Raw genomic sequence first — 6000 nt, forward strand, 5'->3', positions numbered from 1 at the left:
AATGTAAGTGTTGAATAACAGAAAATGTGGGCATGGTTCTTTCTAAAGAGCTACATTTTGAACATATCTTCATTCTTGGGATAAATAAGTGGTCATCTACACAAAAATCCACCTGCAAGATTACCATTGGAGTTAGAATCATGCGGGGAGAGGTCACACAACCCAATCAATTGATCATCAATCAATCAGTTGAAGAGGGCAGCTCTCAGACCAAATACTACTTCATTTATCCCACTGACATTTACAAAGTATGTGACTCATTTGGTCCTTATAACTCCCCCCTGAGTGTTCTCGTCTCTAGACAGATGAAAACACTGAGGCTCAGAGAGGACCTGGGTGACAGTCGGAGAGGGTGGAAGGAAGACAGCTGAGGTAGAGGAGTTTGCATATTGGACCCAAGAGGGTTCCATTTCCAGCAGGGACACTTTGGCCCTTGGGGAGGTGTTCTCGTTGGAGAGCTTTAAAGGTTCAGAGTGTGGGGAGCATTTACATCAGCTGGGAGAGCCATTCATTTCCTCAGTCAACAAAATTAATGTTCATATGTGCGTCAGTGAGAAAGCCCAGCGCCGGTATACGGTCAGTAGGGGAGCTAGGAGCAAACAGGAAAAGACAATACAGAGATACGTGCTCTGCCAGGGAGAGGGCCTAGTACCAGGGGAGTCCCCGGGTGCCCAGCCGGCATGGGGCCCGGGGGCTGTGTCTGTGCACGTGTCAGAGAAGGCCTCCTGGAGGGCAGAGCTTAAGCTGAGGTCTGAGGGAGGAGTGGCCAGGAAGGCAGGAGGACTCCGAGGAAGAGGATGTGCTGGGGCAGAGGCTAGAAGACTGTGCGACACACAGCTGTGGGGAGACCTGCTGCAGAATGGGGGGCAGAGTCCAGACGAGGAAGAGCATGAATAAAAACGGGAATGAATTCAGGAACTGTTTGGTGCATGTAGGCCAAAAACAATACTGGGCGAGCCTTGGACATTCTTCCTGGCTGGTGTCACTAAAGGCAGGAAACCAGGATCATGGGGGCGGGAGTGCAGGGGGGAGATGATGAACCCAGGTTTCCAACAACGTGGCTCTGAAGACTTGAGACATTGAGCCTGACGTCTTGGGCAGGAGTGTGGGCTTGGAAGGGGCTGGGGAGGAGTGGCAGGAGAAATGAGGACAGGGCCCCGGAGGGACACGGAGGCTGCTGGGGGATGGGCAGGAGGGAAAGCTTCCTGCTCGCAGCAGCACCTTGAGTTGACCTCCTGGTGGAGGCAGAAGCAGCACAGAGCCATCCAAGAGCTGGGAACGTGAAGGTACAGACTTGACCTCCAGAGGGACTGGGTACAAGTAAGAAATTTATTTTTAAAAAAACCACACACACATGCAAACACACACACACACACACACACGTAAACACACATAGCCATGGATAAACAAGAAGTGGTTATTCTGGGAGGTGGAATAAAAGGGTGAGGCTTGTTTTTTTTTTTCTTTTTTGTGTGTGCTTTTCTGTTTTTCCCCCCACATTCTAATTAGAATGTGTGACCCCTAAAATCAGACGAGGTCATAATAAATGTTATTTACACACAAGAGGAGTCCCCAGGAAGAGTGAGGAACTAGCAGGGCTTTGGGACATCGCTTTAAGAGGGGTCAGGAGGCCTGGAGAGGGCAGTTCTCTGGAGGGAAGGGGCAGAGTTCACGTGGCAGGCATTGAAAACCTAGTGGAAGGACAAATGACAAACAAAAATATTTGCAGCTTCAATGCAAAGGTCAGATTTCCTTAAAGTATAAACAGCTTAAAAAAAAAAGAAGTATAAACAGCTCCTAGAATGTAATAGGATAAAAAACACAAGGCCTGTGTGAAAATGGGCCACGAATATAAAGAGAGTTCACAGGAAATGAAATGTAAGCAAAACATGAATATTTGGCCCTAGCCAATTTGGCTCAGTGGATAGGGTGTCGGCCTGTGGACCAAAGGGCCTCGGGTTTGATTCCAGTCAAGGGCACACGCCTGGGTTGTGGGCTCGATCCCCAGTAGGGGGCGTGCAGGAGCCAGCTGATCAATGATTCTCTCTCATCATTGATGTTTCTATCTCTCCCTCTCTCTTCCTCTCTGAAATAAAAACATATTAGAAATGAATATTTGCTCAGTTTCACTTTCAATAAGAGAAATGAAAACTACATGGACACTGAGAAAACATTTTCCTTCTCTTAGACTAGAAATATCCAAAAGTTTGACCACACACCCTATTGATGAGACTGTGGGGAAATCTGTACTCTCTGATATTGCCGGGGGGAGAATAAATTGGTACCACTTTTATGGAGGGCAATTTAATATTTATCTGAATTACTTATGTGTATACTCTTTAGCTTAATATCCTACTTTAGAAGTGTATCCTATGGAAATATTTGTCCTGTATAAAATGACACATGCATAGTGTTATTCATTATAGCATTGTTTATAGTAGTGAGAAAACTTAAAAGAACCCTCAATAACCCTAGCTGGTTTTGACCAGTGGATAGAGTGTCAGCCTGTGGACTGAAGGGTCCCGGTTCGATTCTGATCAAGGGCACATGCCCAGATTTCAGGCTCCATCCCCAGTGGGGAGCATGCAGAAGGCAGCCGATCAGTGATTCCCTGTCATCATTGATGTTTCCATCTCTCCCTCTCCTTTCCTCTCTGAAGTCAATAAACATATATTTAAAAAAAAGAACCCTCAATAAATAATAAATAAATGATGAAACTTCACTACAGTGGAAAACTATACAGCTATAAAAATCATAAGGAAGCTCGCTATATACTAGTAGAAAAATATCTACAAGATATATATGTTAATTACTTATATTTTAGAATAGTTTCAGATTTACAGAAAAATTGTGACGATAGTACAGAGAATTTCTGTATACCCCATACCCAATTTTCCCTGTAATCAGCACCTTGCCGTAGTAAAGTATATTTGTTACAGTTAAGGAACCAATATTGATCCATTACTGAACTGAAGTCCATATGTCATTCAGATCCCCTTCATTTTCCCGTAATGTCCCTTTTCTGGCCCAGGGCTTCCTCCAGGACAACATACCACACTTAGCGCTCCACCTCCTCAGGCTCCTCTGGGCTGGGGCCGTTCTCGGACTTTCCTTGTTTTTGGTGGATCTTGTCAGTTTTGAGTACTGACCAGGTGTTTTGTAAAATGTTTTTCAAGTGAAATCTGTCTCATGTTTTCCCTCAAAATAGCCTGGGGTTTTGGAGAAGGAAACCATAGAGGTAAATGCTGTACTCCCCACATCAAATCAAGGGCACATTCTATCGACATGACTCATCACTATTGATGTTGATTTCTTTTTAAAGATTTTTTATTGAATGATGAGAGAGAGAGAGATTGATTTGTTGTTCTACTTACTTGCATTCATTGGTTGATTCGTATAAGTGCCCTGACCAGGGATCGAACCCGAGGCCTTGGCATTTGGGGATGACACTCTAACCCAGTTAGCTACCTGGCCAGGGCGCTTACGTTGATCTGGATCACCTGCCTGAAGTGGTGTTTGTCATGTTTCTCCACCGTAAAGTGGCTTGTTCCTCCCACTTTCCTTATTGTCCTCTTTGGAAGGAAGTCGCTGTGCGTCTCCCACCCTCAGGGGCAGAGAATTCAAGAAGGCACTTTGTGCTATAAGGACTCTTCAGACTGTGCATTCAGGGGTCAGTTTCATAGTTTGTTACTAGAAGCACTCTTAACTTTTCTTTCTTTTTGGGACAACTTCTGGGTTTTTGCCTACTAAGTTTTAGGTTTGCAAACCCTATGACCCTTGAATATCTATCATTTGTTTCTAGCCAAAGCCTCCAGACCTTTTTGGAGTTTGTTTGAAATACTACATCAAGAAGGATAAGGGATAAAGCGTGATGATGTTACTATGTTAGGATGGTTGGTAGTGAGCTCCCTGGCCAGTGTGGCTCAGTTGGTTGGGCATTGACTCATGTCCTAAAAGTTTATAGGTTCCGTTCCCTGCCGGAGCACATGCCCCGGTTACAGGCTCCATCCCCAGTAGGGAATGTGCAGGAGGCAGCTGATCAGTTTCTCACATCGATGGTTCACTTTCTCCCCCTTCCTCTCTTCTTTAATATCAATAAAAAAATCCTACAAATAAAAAAGAGATGGATGGTGAGAAAAGGCCCGATAGGAGAGTTGAGATCATAAGAAATGAGAGTAAGTAGCATGGAAATCTGAGAAAGAGCAAGCAGAAAGCCAGGAGTGTCGTGGGATGCTTGATGGAAGAAGCCAACTCCATTGGGATATGCCATCAACATGATAGGATGAACTTGATCAGCAATGATACTTAGGTATGTTGTGCTATTCAGACATTGTTCCACACGAATTAAAGGGCCCAAATCATGCCAGGAAAACATGCCCCAAACCATAACACTGCCCCCACCAGCTTGAAGGGTTGTACTCATGCATGTGGGGTGCATGCTTTCATGCTGTTTCCGCCAAATTCTCACTCTGCCATCTGCATGATGCAACTGGAAACGTGATTCATCGGACCACATGACTTTTTTCCAATGCTCGACTGTCCAATCCTTGTGTTCCTGTGCGAATTGGAGACGTTTTATCTTGGTAACTGCAGACAGCAAAGGTGTTCGAACAGGCCTTCGGCTTCCGTATCCCATACGATGCAGTGTATGGCTAATTTACCTACAAATGTCAGGTGGTCATAATAATCTGGCTACTCAATATATATATATATATATATATATATATATATATATATATATATATATATCCCACGTTCAAAGGCTGTTAAATTGCATTGTTTACCCATATCTTCAGAAAAAAATCACTTCTACTGTCGTGGTAAACAACCTGCTTCCCTATTTATAATGGTCTGGCCCTCTAGCAACTTCAGCGTGAAATTATAGCTAATTTGCCTACAAACATCAGGTGGTCATAATACTCTGGCCACTCAGTATACATATATATTTGTATTTGCATAGAAAAACTCTAGAAAGATGTATACAAATCTACCAGGAGAATAAAAATTCTATGTTCCCACAAAAATTTGTACACAACTGTTCATAGCAGCATTACTCAAGTAGTGGTGGTTGTGGTTACACAACTGTGCATGTGCTAACGTCATGGAAGCATACACTTACAAATGGTTAAGATGATACCCTAGCCAGATAGCTCAGTTGGTCAGAGCGTTGTCTTCATATACCAAGGTTGCAGGTTTGATCCCCAGTCAGGGCACATACAATAATTAACCAATGAATGCATAAATAAGTGGAACAACAAATTGATGCTTCTCTCGCTCTCTCCCTTCCTCTCTCTCTAAAAATAAAAATTTTTAAATAAGGATGTTAGATGAAGAATGGTAAAAGTTACATCACTTTCACAACCACTGCCAAGCTTACAACATCTACTTTATGAATGAAGGCTTATGTTTTTACACGTTGAGGCTCAACTTCTCAAAAATAGAAATTTAGTAACGTGAGAGGGAAGGATGTATGTCTATAAAAAAGGAAAAAGCCAAGTCAGCCCAATAAACAAATTACATCAAAACAGAGCCCAGGGGTTTCCCCTTTAGTAGTACAGTGTGCTGCCAGGAAACATGGCGCCCTTAACAGGAGTTCCTTGCTAGTCCTTTAAAATATTGTTGACATTTCTTGATCTTTGGAAACAATGTCAAGGGGCAAATCAAAACCTAATATTGAACAAGGGAAGGGAGTGCCAAGCTGATGCCAAAGTCCTTTTGGTCAGCGTGACCACACATTCGGGTGGGAGCTTTGAGAACCTGTTGGGGCCACAGCAGGATACGGTGGCCCTAGAATGCTTCAGTATTTGTATGTTTTGAGAAATGATCACCACAATAAGTCTAGTTACCATTCATCACCACACATAGTCACGTTTTTTTTTTTTAATCTTTCGATATGAACTGTCAATGGAAGAAACATTCAAGTCTGTGAAGAATTTTTGTGAGTTTATTTGAGCCAAAGTGTCGACAACTGCCAGGAAGCATTATCTCTGAGATAATGCT

This window comes from Myotis daubentonii, chromosome 6 (assembly GCF_963259705.1).
Source record: "Myotis daubentonii chromosome 6, mMyoDau2.1, whole genome shotgun sequence".
NCBI classification, from domain to species: domain Eukaryota; kingdom Metazoa; phylum Chordata; class Mammalia; order Chiroptera; family Vespertilionidae; genus Myotis; species Myotis daubentonii.